Raw genomic sequence first — 15,923 nt, 5'->3', positions numbered from 1 at the left:
AACCTATTTGTGGACTTAGAAAGTAGTTCAACAGCAGTCGGCCTACGACGTTAAGTTATTCCAGAGACCACTTCTCTAAACAATGACCCTTTCTGGACCAGTGAGTTACCCCCACACCCGGTATCTCTGGACATCATCCGTTAGTTACATCTCCCATCCGGTATCTCTGGACATCATCCGTTAGTTACATCTCCCACCCGGTATCTCTGGACATCATCCGTTAGTTACATCTCCCACCCGGTATCTCTGGACATCATCCGTTAGTTACATCTCCCACCCGGTATCTCTGGACATCATCCGTTAGTTACATCTCCCACCCGGTATCTCTGGACATCATCCGTTAGTTACATCTCCCACCCGGTATCTCTGGACATCATCCGTTATTTACATCTCCCGCCCGGTATCTCTGGACATCATCCGTTAGTTACATCTCCCACCCGGTATCTCTGGACATCATCCATTAGTTACATCTCCCACCCGGTATCTCTGGACATCATCCGTTAGTTACATCTCCCACCCGGTATCTCTGGACATCATCCGTTAGTTACATCACCCACCCCGTATCTCTGGACATCATCCATTAGTTACATCTCCCACCAGGTATCTCTGGACATCATCCGTTACTTACATCTCCCACCCGGTATCTCTGGACATCATCCGTTACTTACATCTCCCACCCGGTATCTCTGGACATCATCCGTTAGTTACATCTCCCATCCGGTATCTCTGGACATCATCTGTTAGTTACCTCCCCACACCCTGTGCCACAGGCAGATCAATTAACTAAATTACTGGGAGTGGACCAGTCAAATGTCTTTAGTCTAATGTAGTGCGTCACACCTACACATACCTATCTATTGGTAAACCACCCCTCGCTGTAACATCACTGTGAAGGTTATTCTAGGTTCAGGAATGTGATGTACAACAGGCACTCATCAACTCCTAGATCTTCAGAGCACCAACAAAAACACTCATTTGTTCAGACATGCAGGAATATGAAAGGGGGGTAAAATGGGAAGACGGGGAAGTCTCCGTAATGGAAATGGATGAGAGGGCTTCCAGGAGGTTATCTGATGGGCCATCCGTCTGTCATAGCTACTTTAGTTAAAAAGTTCAGACCGTCAACTTCTCACAGATTTCACAGGTGATACGTTGGTAGAGCGTGGTGTTTGCAATGCCAGGGTTGTGGGTTGGATTCCCACAAGGGAACCAGTACGCATGTATATCAAATACAATCAAATGTTATTTGTCACATACACATGGTTAGCAGATGTTAATGCGAGTGTAGCGAAATGCTTGTGCTTCTAGTTCCGACCATGCAGTAATATCTAACAAGAAATCTAACAATTTCACAACAACTACCTCAAACACACAAGTGTAAAGGAATAAATAAGAATATGTACATAAAAATATATGGATGAGCGATGGCCGAACGGCATGGGCAAGATGCAGTAGATGGTATAGAGTACAGTATATATTTATTTATTATGCACTCACTACTGTAAGTCGTTCTGGATAAGAGCGGCTGCTGAATGAGCATCTGTTTCAATGTAAAGTACTAGAGTCAACACATCTCGGTGACAGAAATCATTTGATCCTACTAGGGCCAAATTAAGCCACTCTTGGAGAGCTGTTTTGTCCAGTAAACAGGGGTCAACGAGGGTAGACAGAACGAGAAACAACTCAGCGACAACTTATGAACAAAGCAAATTTATATCGAGATATAATATTTATATTTATATTTATATTTTTTAAATGAAAAACTAGGGATTTCCTCCACGAACAAGTTTAGCTCAATTCCATGCATATTTCACAGCAATTACGTATGTCCTGCACAATGTATACATACAAAACTACAGAAAACTGCTTATAGTAAAATGAAATAGTCCCAAATAGTGCACTATGTGCAAACTGTTACCACATTGTGATATACCCTAAGCCGTGCCCAGACATGAGAGCACTCAGGATCAACAGTACATTCACAGTAAGTCACTTGGTAACACTTTGATGAAAAATCCTTGTTAACTGCATATACATGTTTAGAATAGCTTTTGAATGCGTTATAAATCATTAAAACATGTTAGAAATTCTTATGATTTGTAAGACTTTAAGATTTGTAAGGCTAAATGCTTAGAAATGTCAAAAACTTCAGTAGCTTCAGTTAAGCTAGCATCAGTCAACACTGACATGACAGAACAGAAACTCAACCAAGGTCCTCTGAGTTGACCCCTTCTAAAACTAGTCATTTAACCTGTAACTAGGCAAGTCAGTTAAGAAAACAAATTCTTATTTTACAATGACGGCCTATGAACAGTGGGTTAACTGCCTCGTTCAAGGGGCAGAATGACAGATTTTTACCTTGTCAGCTCAGGGATTCGATCTAGCAACCTTTCGGTTACTGGCCCAATGCTCTAATCACTAGGCTACCTGCCGCTGTAGTGTTAACTTACCCAAGGTCCTCCGAGTTAACCCCTTCTTTTTATTTTCCTCTTATGCTTTAGGGATTTTTACAGATCCAGCAAAACGATAGTGACACGCACTGTTCTTCTTCCATCTCATGGGAATCCCAAAACCCACACATGCAATATTGTAAACTCCATCAGTGTCAGTAGCTAGCTAGCTAGTGTTACTCACTCTATTCCACTCAGGAGCTTTGCAGTAGAGTACAAAGACACTCCTAGCTCCCTGAGGAACTCCATGGTCCCCTCCCACTTCTCCCACTGTCGTCTCCTCCCTCCCTCACTCACACACACTTATACACCACACACACACACACACACACACACATACACACACACACACACACACTTACACACCACAGACACACACACACACCCACGGGTGCCTGTGCACAGATTGTGGGCTGTTTTTTTTCATGTTGGCCTGCTGGGCTGGGGCCAGAGAAGTGCTCAGTGCTCTCAGGGTGTGTATTGAAACAATAGTTGTTGGTGTGCCTGTCCTGTTTGGATAGTCTAACTCTCAGGTTTGGGAAATCAAATCCTGTCTTGCTCTGGTCAGCTAATAGCCTAACCACCATCAAGCAACATTATGGACTTAGATGTTAAAATGTTAAAATCCTGTTGCTGGTCAAAATAAGATCCCAATGAATGAAGTGTCACCAATAGTATTATATTTGATTCATTTAACCTTTACTTAACTAGACAGTAGACGTGAATCTATCAAACACTGAGTGACATTTAGCAGGATCATTTATGACAGTATGGCAAAACATTAGCTCTCTGTGGGCTGTAGTGCTGTAGTGCTGTAGTGCTGTAGTGCTGTAGTGATGTAGTGTGATAGTGATGTAGTGCTGCTGTAGTGATGTAGTGATGTAGTGCTGTAGTGCTGTAGTGCTGTAGTGATGTAGTGCTGTAGTGATGTAGTGCTGTAGTGCTTTAGTGATGTAGTGCTGTAGTAGAGCTGTAGTGAGGTAGTACTGAGGTGATGTAGTGATGTAGTGCTGTAGTGATGTAGTGAGGTAGTGATGTAGTGCTGCTGTAGTGCTGTAGTGATGTAGTGATGTAGTGCTGTAGTGATGTAGTGCTGTAGTGAGGTAGTACTGTAGTGCTGTAGTGCTGTAGTGATGTAGTGATGTAGTGATGTAGTGATGTAGTGCTGTAGTGATGTAGTGCTGTAGTGATGTAGTGCTGCTGTAGTGCTGTGGTGCTGTAGTGCTGTAGTGCTGTAGTGATGTAGTGATGTAGTGCTGTAGTAGTGCTGTAGTGAGGTAGTACTGTAGTGATGTAGTGCTGTAGTGATGTAGTGATGTAGTGCTGTAGTAGTGCTGCTGTAATGATGTAGTGATGTAGTGAGGTAGTACTGTAGTGCTGTAGTGCTGTAGTGCTGTAGTGCTGTAGTGATGTAGTGCTGCTGTAGTGCTGTAGTGATGTAGTGATGTAGTGCTGTAGTAGTGCTGTAGTGAGGTAGTACTGTAGTGATGTAGTGATGTAGTGCTGTAGTGATGTAGTGATGTAGTGCTGTAGTAGTGCTGCTGTAGTGATGTAGTGATGTAGTACTGTAGTGCTGTAGTGCTGTAGTGATGTAGTGATGTAGTGCTGTAGTGATGTAGTGCTGTAGTGCTGTAGTGATGTAGTGCTGTAGTGCTGTAGTGAGGTAGTACAGAGGTGATGTAGTGATGTAGTGCTCTAGTGATGTAGTGATGTAGTGATGTAGTGCTGTAGTGATGTAGTGATGTAGTGCTGTAGTGCTGTAGTGATGTAGTGATGTAGTGCTGTAGTGATGTAGTGCTGTAGTGCTGTAGTGATGTAGTGATGTAGTAGTGCTGTAGTGAGGTAGTACTGTAGTGATGTAGTGATGTAGTGATGTAGTGCTGTAGTGCTGTAGTGATGTAGTGATGTAGTGATGTAGTGCTGTAGTGATGTAGTGATGTAGTGCTGTAGTGCTGTAGTGATGTAGTGATGTAGTGCTGTAGTGATGTAGTGCTGTAGTGATGTAGTGATGTAGTGCTGTAGTGATGTAGTGATGTAGTGCTGTAGTGCTGTAGTGATGTAGTGATGTAGTGCTGCTGTAGTGCTGTAGTGATGTAGTGCTGTAGTGCTGTAGTGATGTAGTGCTGTAGTGATGTAGTGATGTAGTGATGTAGTGATGTAGTGCTGTAGTGAGGTAGTGATGTAGTGATGTAGTGCTGTAGTGATGTAGTGATGTAGTGCTGTAGTGATGTAGTGATGTAGTAGTGCTGCTGTAGTGATGTAGTGATGTAGTGATGTAGTAGTGCTGCTGTAGTGATGTAGTGATGTAGTGCTGCTGTAGTGATGTAGTGATGTAGTGATGTAGTGCTGTAGTGATGTAGTGATGTAGTGCTGTAGTGCTGTAGTGATGTAGTGCTGCTGTAGTGAGGTAGTACTGTAGTGCTGTAGTGCTGTAGTGATGTAGTAATGTAGTGATGTAGTGCTGTAGTGATGTAGTAATGTAGTGATGTAGTGCTGTAGTGATGTAGTGATGTAGTGCTGTAGTGATGTAGTGCTGTAGTGCTGTAGTGATGTAGTGTTGTAGTGCTGTAGTGATGTAGTGCTGCTGTAGTGCTGTAGTGATGTAGTGATGTAGTGCTGTAGTGATGTAGTGCTGTAGTGATGTAGTGATGTAGTGCTGTAGTGAGGTAGTGATGTAGTGATGTAGTGCTGTAGTGATGTAGTGATGTAGTGCTGTAGTGATGTAGTGATGTAGTGCTGCTGTAGTAGTGCTGCTGTAGTGATGTAGTGATGTAGTGCTGTAGTGATGTAGTGCTGTAGTGCTGTAGTGATGTAGTGATGTAGTGCTGCTGTAGTAGTGCTGCTGTAGTGATGTAGTGATGTAGTGATGTAGTGATGTAGTGCTGTAGTGCTGTAGTGATGTAGTGATGTAGTGCTGTAGTGCTGTAGTGATGTAGTGCTGTAGTGATGTAGTGCTGCTGTAGTGAGGTAGTACTGTAGTGCTGTAGTGCTGTAGTGATGTAGTGATGTAGTGCTGTAGTGATGTAGTGATGTAGTGATGTAGTGCTGTAGTGATGTAGTGCTGTAGTGCTGTAGTGCTGTAGTGATGTAGTGATGTAGTGATGTAGTGCTGTAGTGATGTAGTGATGTAGTGCTGTAGTGATGTAGTGATGTAGTGCTGTAGTGATGTAGTGATGTAGTGCTGTAGTGATGTAGTGCTGTAGTGATGTAGTGCTGCTGTAGTGAGGTAGTACTGTAGTACTGTAGTGCTGTAGTGATGTAGTGATGTAGTGATGTAGTGCTGTAGTGATGTAGTGATGTAGTGAGATAGTGATGTAGTGATGTAGTGCTGTAGTGATGTAGTGCTGTAGTGCTGTAGTGCTGTAGTGATGTAGTGATGTAGTGATGTAGTGCTGTAGTGATGTAGTGATGTAGTGCTGTAGTGCTGTAGTGATGTAGTGATGTAGTGCTGTAGTGATGTAGTGATGTAGTGATGTAGTGAGGTAGTGATGTAGTGATGTAGTGCTGTAGTGATGTAGTGATGTAGTGATGTAGTGATGTAGTGAGGTAGTGATGTAGTAGTGCTGTAGTGAGGTAGTGCTGTAGTGATGTAGTGATGTAGTGCTGTAGTGCTGTAGTGATGTAGTGATGTAGTGATGTAGTGCTGTAGTGCTGTAGTGAGGTAGTGAGGTAGTGATGTAGTGATGTAGTGCTGTAGTGATGTAGTGATGTAGTGCTGTAGTGATGTAGTGAGGTAGTGATGTAGTAGTGCTGTAGTGAGGTAGTGCTGTAGTGCTGTAGTGATGTAGTGAGGTAGTGATGTAGTGATGATGTAGTGATGTAGTGATGTAGTGATGTAGTGCTGTAGTGAGGTAGTACTGTAGTGCTGTAGTGATGTAGTGCTGTAGTGATGTAGTGCTGCTGTAGTGATGTAGTGCTGTAGTGATGTAGTGCTGTAGTGATGTAGTGAGGTAGTGATGTAGTGATGTAGTGATGTAGTGCTGTAGTGATGTAGTGAGGTTGTGATGTAGTGATGTAGTACTGTAGTGATGTAGTGCTGTAGTGCTGTAGTGCTGCTGTAGTGAGGTAGTGCTGTAGTGATGTAGTGATGTAGTGCTGTAGTAGTGCTGTAGTGCTGTAGTGTTGTAGTGATGTAGTGCTGCTGTAGTGATGTAGTGATGTAGTGAGGTAGTGATGTAGTGCTGTAGTGCTGTAGTGCTGTAGTGCTGTAGTGCTGTAGTGATGTAGTGCTGCTGTAGTGATGTAGTGCTGTAGTGATGTAGTGCTGTAGTGATGTAGTGAGGTAGTGATGTAGTGATGTAGTGATGTAGTGATGTAGTGATGTAGTGCTGTAGTGCTGTAGTGAGGTAGTACTGTAGTGATGTAGTGATGTAGTGCGGAAGTGCTGTAGTGCTGAAGTGCTGTAGTGATGTAGTGCTGTAGTGAGGTAGTACTGTAGTGCTGTAGTGATGTAGTGCTGTAGTGCTGTATTGAGGTAGTACTGTAGTGATGTAGTGATGTAGTGATGTAGTGCTGAAGTGCTGTAGTGCTGTAGTGATGTAGTGCTGTAGTGATGTAGTGCTGTAGTGATGTAGTGATGTAGTGAGGTAGTACTGTAGTGATGTAGTGCTGTAGTGAGGTAGTGCTGTAGTGAGGTAGTGCTGTAGTGAGGTAGTACTGTAGTGAGGTAGTACTGTAGTGATGTAGTGCTGTAGTGCTGTAGTGAGGTAGTACTGTAGGGATGTAGTGCTGTAGTGCTGTAGTGCTGTAGTGCTGTAGTGCTGTAGTGATGTAGTGAGGTAGTACTGTAGTGATGTAGTGCTGTAGTGAGGTAGTGATGTAGTGATGTATTGCTGCTGTAGTGCTGTAGTGATGTAGTGATGTAGTGAGGTAGTGCTGTAGTGCTGTAGTGCTGTAGTGAGGTAGTACTGTAGTGAGGTAGTACTGTAGTGATGTAGTGCTGTAGTGCTGTAGTGAGGTAGTACTGTAGTGATGTAGTGCTGTAGTGCTGTATTGCTGCTGTAGTACTGTAGTGCTGTAGTGCTGTAGTGATGTAGTGCTGTAGTGATGTAGTGCTGTAGTGATGTAGTGCTGTAGTGCTGTAGTGATTTAGTGCTGTAGTGCTGTAGTGCTGTAGTGAGGTAGTGAGGTAGTGATGTAGTGCTGTAGTGCTGTAGTACTGTAGTGCTGTAGTGATGTAGTGCTGCTGTAGTGCTGGAGTGAGGTAGTGCTGTAGTGCTGTAGTGATGTAGTGCTGTAGTGAGGTAGTGCTGTAGTGATGTAGTGATGTAGTGCTGTAGTGCTGTAGTGATGTAGTGAGGTAGTACTGTAGTGCTGTAGTGCTGTAGTGATGTAGTGCTGTAGTGATGTAGTGCTGTATTGCTGTAGTGATGTAGTGCTGCTGTAGTGCTGTAGTGAGGTAGTACTGTAGTGCTGTAGTGATGTAGTGCTGTAGTGAGGTAGTGCTGTAGTGCTGTAGTGCTGTAGTGCTGTAGTGCTGTAGTGCTGTAGTGATGTAGTGAGGTAGTACTGTAGTGCTGTAGTGCTGTAGTGATGTAGTGCTGTAGTGATGTAGTGCTGTAGTGCTGTAGTGCTGTAGTGAGGTAGTATTGTAGTGATGTAGTACTGTTTTACTGTAGTGATGTAGTACTGTAGTACTGTAGTGCTGTAGTGCTGTAGTGCTGTAGTGCTGTAGTACTGTAGTACTGTAGTACTGTGATGATATAGTGCTGTAGTACTGTAGTACTGTAGTACTGTAGTGATGTAGTGATATAGTGATGTAGTTCTGCTGATTACACCCTCAGCTCAACAACCTTTGTCTTATTGTTTTGTAAACAGTGGCTTACTGCTAGTGCTCAGTACAAATCTCAGCAAATTAACCGAGGGCGTTGAACGAGGTGAACGAGGCAGAGTTAAAGGAGATATTTGATTCTCTCAGGAAGTGGAGCATCTGTCCTCAGTCTTTACCATGGGTTTAGTGGTACTGTTAGGTGTCAACGTGGTTCAGGACACAGTAGGGAAAAAAACGGTCGATATTCACTGTACATCTCTTTCAAACCCAGATACAGGAAGAGTGATGCACACTGAAGATGAAAAAGACAACTGTAGGTAGTAAGACAACTGAAGTGTGCTTTCAAAAGTCTATAGTTTATTTTTAGAACAGTTCAGGACACAAGCACCAGAGTGAGCCTCCTTGGTTCCTTCTCAGTTCCACCAGGCATTGAGATTCATGTAAGCAGGCCACCGTGCCAGGCACGTGCCAGGACCTGACATTTCCAGGGGCACAGTTAACACATGGACGTCAGGGGGAAGAGAGGGAGTCTGTTGGGCCTACAAAGACAACAGAAGGTGAGTACTGGGCCAGCAGCAGGGGCACCTGTCAGATGAAGATCAAGAGCAGACAGCCTTAATGCTGGTGAAGAAACGCTTGGCATTGCATAGATGTCGGTTTTGCAATGTTTTTTAAAATTTGAATAGCATTTAATTGTGTATTCAGGATTTAGTTTTACAGTCATCCAAAGCAGTAGAAGCAGAACCGGTTTTTAAAATCATGATTCATGAACTGTAGGGCCAGACTGGATAATCTGCAGGGTGGGAATTCTCTCAATCCTGCAGAAACTATTTATATACACTACCAGTCAAAAGTTTTAGAACACCTACTCATTCCAGGGTTTTTCTTTATTTTTTACTATTTTGTACATTGTAGAATAATAGTGAAGACATACAAACTATGAAATAACAGATATGGAGTCATGTAGTAACTAAAAAAGTGTTAAACAAATCAAAATATATTTTATATTTTGAAATTCTTCAAATAGCCACCCTTTGCCTTGACGACAGATTTGCACACTCTTGGCATTCTCTCAACCAGCTTCATGAGGTAGTCACCTGGAATGCATTTAAATTAACAGGTGTGCCTTGTTAAAAGTTAATTTGTGGAATTTAATTCATGCTTAATGCGTTTGGGCCAATTAGTTGTGTTGCAACAAGGTAGGGGTGGTATACAGAAGATAGCCCTGTTTGGTAAAAGACCAAGTCCATATTATGGCAAGAACAGCTCAAACAAGCAAAGATAAATGACAGTCCAATGCGGAAACTTGACTGGCCTTCATGTCTGTGAAAGTTTCATGCCTTCATGTCTTTGAAACTTTGAAAGTTTCTTCAAGTGCAGTCGCAGAAACCATCAAGCGTTATGATGAAACTGGCTCTCATGAGGACAGCCACAAGAAAGGAAGACCCAGACTTACCTCTGCTGCAGAGGATAAGTTTATTAGAGTTACCAACCTCAGAAATTGCAGCCCAAATAAATGCTTCACAGAGTTCAAGTAACAGACACATCTCAACATCAACTGTTCAGAGGAGACTGCGTGAATCAGACGTTCATGGTCGAATTTCTGCAAAGAAACCACTACTAAAGGACACCAATAATAAGAAGAGACTTGCTTGGGCCAAGAAACATGAGCAATGGACATTAGACCGGTGGAAATCTGTCCTTTGGTCTGATGAGTCCAAATTTGAGATTTTTGGTTCCAACCGCCATGTCTATATGAGATGCAGAGTAGGTGAACGGATTATCTCTGCATGTGTGGTTCCCAACGTGAAGCATGGTGGGGGTGCTTTGTGACACAGACACTCTGTGATTTATTTAGAATTCAAGGCGCACTTAACCAGCATGGCTACCACAGCATTCTGCAGCAATGCACCATCCCATCTGGTTTGGGCTTAGTGGGACTATCATTTGCTTTTTAACAGGACAATGACCCAACACACCTCCAGGCTGTGTAAGGGCTATTTGACAAAGAAGGAGAGTGATGGTGTGCTGCATCAGATGACCTGGCCTCCACAATCACCCGACCTCAACCATATTGAGATGGTTTGGGATGAGTTGGACTGCAGAGTGGAGGAAAAGCAGCCAACAAGTGGTCAGCATATATGGGAACTCCAAGACTGTTGGAAAAGCATTCCAGGTGAAGCTGGTTGAGAGAATGCCAAAAGTGTCCAAAGCTGTCATCAAGGCAAAGGCTGACTACTTTGAAGAATCTCAAATATAAAATATATTTAAAGAAATGTTGGTTACTACTATGTACTATGTATTATTCCATAGTTTTGATGTCTTCACTATTATTCTACAATGTAGAAAATAGTAAAAAATACAGATCTTTTGACTGGTAGTGTGTGTATATATATATATATATATATATATATATATATATATATATATATATATATATTGTATATAAAATGAAAATGAATCCAAAAAGATACTTAACACAGTTTTATTGAAGTATATACAGACAGTATGGTAATTATTGAAAAATGTTCCCATAGGTTCTTCGATCTGTCTGTCAAGACAATAAAATAGGTAGGAAACAAGTCAATATAACTCATAGAGATGTTATCTGGTAGGTCAGGTCCCATATCTGACATGTTGGGAACCACTTTCCTCTCTAACCTCTAGACAGACAGCCAGGTAATGGGCAATGAGGCAGTGAAAGGCATTTTGTCAACAGTCAGATAGTAGAATCTATTGACCATACTCTTAAACATGTGAATGATGGATGGATGAAGGTCTCTCTGTTTAACCCCAGTCAGTCATACAACATAAATAGTACTTTAACTTTTGTTTAGTGTGTCTGTCAGTACGTTCACTTATTTGCACCCCATTCCTTTCCCCCAGGGTAAATAGAGTCATGTAGCACAAGGGCTGGGGGGCAGCACATTCTAGAATATTCAGAAAGAGGAGAACTGTAACGGATTTCCTCTTCGTCTGAGGAGGAGTAGCAAGGATCGGACCAATGTGCAGCGTGGTAAGTGTCCATAATGAGAATATTTAATAAATCCACAGAACACTGAACAAAATAACAAAAGTACAAACAAACAAACAACCAAACAACCAAACAACCAAGTCCCGTATGGTGCAAACACTAACACAGGAAACAACCACCCACAAAACACAATAGAAAACAGGCTACCTAAATATGGCTCCCAATCAGAGACAACGACTGACACCTGCCTCTGATTGAGAACCATACTAGGCCAAACACATAGAAATATAACAACAGAACAAAACATAGAAAAACAACATAGAATGCCCACCCCAACTCACGCCCTGACCAACTAAAATAAAGACATAAAAAAAGGAACTAATGTCAGAACGTGACAAGAACATTTAAAGTTAAAATGGAACTAATTTCAAAAGCTAAATTCTAAATTCCACATTGTAAACTCTAAATTCTAAATTCTAAATTTCACATTGTAAACTCTAAATTCTAGTAAAAAACACTGCAGTGTGTATTAATTTGTTGATAGCCTGATTTAGATTTGTGTAACTGTAATATGTTGGAGACATCAACTAACATTACAGTAATTACCCCCATTTGGTGCCAAACTGACTGAAATGTAACATTCCCACTCGCCCCTCCTAACAGATAAGGATCCATCCTGCAGGTAAATACAGGAGTAAGCCTTGTTTTTCTGTCGCTGAGTGAATAGAAAGCACTTCTCCTCGCCCCACAAAGATAGAAGATAGAAGATCTTTCTTAAGTCTGTTGGGCTGGGCTGTCTGAGTGGCCCAGGACACACACACACACACACACACACACACACACACACACACACACACACACACACACACACACACACACACACACACACACACACACACACACACACACACACACACACACACACACACACACACACACACACACACACACACACACACACACACACACACACACACACACACACATACCCCCTCTGGGCTTTCAGGAGTCTTCAACAAGTAAACACCAGCCTCCAACCACTGACCACCTGACCACCTGAACAGTGGATACACAAACACACACACACACACACACACACACACACACACACACACACACACACACACACACACACACACACACACACACACACACACACACACACACACACACACACACACACACACACACTCACTCATATACACACTGTCTCTGTCTGTGTGGAGTATTTACTTGGTGGTGGCAGTCAGTCAGAGAACAGTGCTTTCAGGAAGACTGTTAGAGCTGTTAGCTTGTTGGGGAGGTTGAACACAGTTTCAGATTACACCGTTATTACAGATGTAGGATTTTAATTTGATAACCCTGTTGTTGCAGGAAATTTCAACCTGCACCGCAGGAAATGCAAATTTGTACTATATTCAAGGTTTTAAAAGGCTTCTGAAGTTTGTAATTGAATTAAAACAAAACAGTTAACAACCCCTACAAAAATGCCCATTAACTAGAATCCACACAATAATTCACATTTCCTGTTGGTACAGGATTATGTTCATGCTGTGAGAAACCGGTCAAATTAGGATTCTACATCTGTAGCTTCTCAACTAAGGGTGGAAATGGGAATTCATCGACGATCAAAGAATAACGGTTGTCTTTAGTGTTGTCTTTGACTGCAGTGGAACAGTGGTTGTATTCAGCGTTGACTGAAAGGTCAGAACCAGCCAAGAGGGTCTGTTAACTCAGCATTATTTTGGGAATGACTTGACAGAAGGCAAAATAACCGTTTAAGATTTTCATAAATATGTTTTGAGTAAATTCAAAGATTAGTTGTGTTTATATTCCAGTGGATATGTGAAGATCTAATGACAACCTGGGAAAATACTTGAGGCCCCTGTTTCACAACTTGGGGAAATCAAAGTTGTGAGACATTCCAAAGTCCGCCCAAAACGCCAAAGTACTACTTTATTGCTACAATCAAATCAAATCAAATGTTATTTGTCAAATGTTCCGAATACAACAGGTGTAGACCTTACCGTGAAATGCTTACTTAATAGCCCTTTACCAACAATGCAGTTTTAAGAAAATATAATTAAGAAAATATTTACTAAATAAACTAAAGTTTTTTAAAAAACATACAAAAAAAGTAACAATTAAATATAAATAACGAAGCTATATACAGGGGGTACAGGTACCGAGTCAATGTGCGGGGGTACAGGTTAGTCAAGGTAATTTGTACATGTAGGTAGGGGTAAAGTGACTATGTATAGATAATAAACAGCGAGTAGCAGCAGTGTAAAAACAAAGGGGGGGTGCCTTCCTCTGACATCGCCTAGTATGTAGGTCCTGGATGGCAGGAAGCTTGGCCCCAGTGATGTACTGGGCCATACGCAGTGCCCTCTGTTGCGCCTTATGGTAAGATGCCGAGCAGTTGTCATACCAGGCGGTGATGCAACTGGTCAGGATGCTCTCAATGGTGCAGCTGTAGAACTTTTTGAGGATCTGGGGACCCAGACAGAATCTTTTCAGTCTCCTGTTGGGGAAAATGCATTATCCACTCCAGCCTGTCAATGTGAATGGGGGCGTGTAGTCCACTAACATCTCCTTTGTCTTGCTTATGTTGAGGGAGAGGTTGTTGTCCTGGCACCACACTGCCAGGTCTCTGACCTCCTCCCTATAGGCTGTCTCATAATTGTCAGTGATTAGACCTACCACTGTTGTGTCGTCAGCAAACTTAATGATGGTGTTGGAGTCGTGCTTGGCCACGCAGTTGTGGGTGAACAGGGAGCACAGGAGGGGACTAAGAACATACCCCTGAGGGGCTCCAGTGTTGAGGATCAGCGTGGCAGATGTGTTGTTGCCTAACCTTACCACCTGGGGGCAGCCCGTCAAGAAGTCCAGGATCCAGTTGCAGAGGGAGGTGTTTAGTCACAGGGTCCTTAGCTTAGTGATAAGCTTTGTGGGCACTATGGTGTTGAACACTGAGCTGTAGTCAATGAACAGCATTCTCACATAGGTGTTCCATTTGTCAAGGTGGGAAAGGGCAGTGTGGAGTGCGAATGAGATTGCATTATCTGTGGATTTGTTGGTACAGCATGCAAATTGAGTGGGTCTAGGGTTTCTGGGATGATGGTGTTGATGTGAGCCGTGACCAGCCTTTCAAAGCACTATATGGCTACCGACGTGAGTGCTATGGGGCGGTAGTTATTTAAAAGATTGCGTGACTTACGATTGTGTTTTTATTCAATACCTGTATGGGCCCTAATTTGTGGTTACAAGGAAATGATGGTATTAAAACAAAGTATGATCTCATGAAAGGCAGCACGATAAGAGGTTTATGAGGAGTTGATTGAGTTGTTTCTCAGAACTTCTTCACATGGGAAAAAATATGCACTAAAACCAAAACATTGCTATAGCATGGAGATCTTTAGAGGGGGGGGGGGGTGCTGTCTCGCTATGAACCATGTGTTGTTTAGAGATCTTGAGGGGGGGGGGGGGGGGGGTGCTGTCTCGCTATGATCCATGTGTTGTTTAGAGATCTTGAGAGGGGGGGGTGCTGTCTCGCTATGAACCATGTGTTGTTTAGAGATCTTGAGAGGGGGGGGGGGGGTGCTGTCTCGCTATGATCCATGTGTTGTTTAGAGATCTTGAGAGGGGGGGGGGGGTGCTGTCTCGCTATGATCCATGTGTTGTTTAGAGATCTTGAGAGGAGGGGGTGCTGTCTCGCTATGAACCATGTATTGTTTAGAGATCTTGAGAGGGGGGGGGGGTGCTGTCTCACTATGATCCATGTATTGTTTAGAGATCTTGAGAGGGGGGGGGGGGGGGGTGCTGTCTCACTATGAACCATGTATTGTTTAGAGATCTTGAGAGGGGGGGGGGGGGTGCTGTCTCACTATGATCCATGTGTTGTTTAGAGATCTTGAGAGGGGGGGGGGTGCTGTCTCGCTATGAACCATGTATTGTTTAGAGATCTTGAGAGGGGGGGGGGGGTGCTGTCTCGCTATGATCCATGTGTTGTTTAGAGATCTTGAGAGGGGGGGGGGGGGGTGCTGTCTCGCTATGAACCATGTATTGTTTAGAGATCTTGAGAGAGGGGGGGGGGGGGTGCTGTCTCGCTATGATCCATGTGTTGTTTAGAGATCTTGAGAGGGGTGGTGCTGTCTCACTATGATCCATGTGTTGTTTAGAGATCTTGAGAGGGGTGGTGCTGTCTCGCTATGATCCATGTGTTGTTTAGAGATCTTGAGAGGGGGGGGGGGGGTGCTGTCTCGCTATGATCCATGTGTTGTTTAGAGATCTTGAGAGGGGGGGTGCTGTCTCGCTATGATCCATGTATTGTTTAGAGATCTTGAGAGGGGGGGGGGGGGGTGCTGTCTCGCTATGATCCATGTGTTGTTTAGAGATCTTGAGAGGGGGGGTGCTGTCTCGCTATGATCCATGTGTTGTTTAGAGATCTTGAGAGGGGGGGTGCTGTCTCGCTATGATCCATGTATTGTTTAGAGATCTTGAGAGGGGGGGGGGGGGTGCTGTCTCGCTATGATCCATGTGTTGTTTAGAGATCTTGAGAGGGGGGGTGCTGTCTCGCTATGATCCATGTGTTGTTTAGAGATCTTGAGAGGGGTGGTGCTGTCTCACTAGGAACCATGCATTCTTTGAAGATGTTAAAATATTCAACAATAATGTGGGTGACACAAGAAAAAGTAGAATGTATCCAAATGTACCATCTTCATTTTAC

General features: G+C 43.2%; 1 protein-coding gene across 1 annotated transcript in view; it reads right to left on the bottom strand.

Annotated features, from left to right (window-relative positions):
* Positions 1-2,663, bottom strand: part of LOC139574797 (protocadherin Fat 2-like) — a 74,810-nt gene extending 72,147 nt beyond the window's left edge. The window contains exon 1 of the mRNA XM_071399681.1: positions 2,451-2,663. The gene's annotated coding sequence lies outside the window, so the exon portion shown is untranslated. The remainder of the gene's footprint in view (positions 1-2,450) is intronic.
* Between the last annotated feature and the right edge of the window lie 13,260 nt (positions 2,664-15,923).

This window comes from Salvelinus alpinus, chromosome 4 (genome assembly GCF_045679555.1).
Source record: "Salvelinus alpinus chromosome 4, SLU_Salpinus.1, whole genome shotgun sequence".
Taxonomy (NCBI): Eukaryota; Metazoa; Chordata; class Actinopteri; order Salmoniformes; family Salmonidae; genus Salvelinus; species Salvelinus alpinus.
Note: the sequence above shows the minus strand (reverse complement) of the source record. Positions and strands in the feature narration are given on the sequence as shown.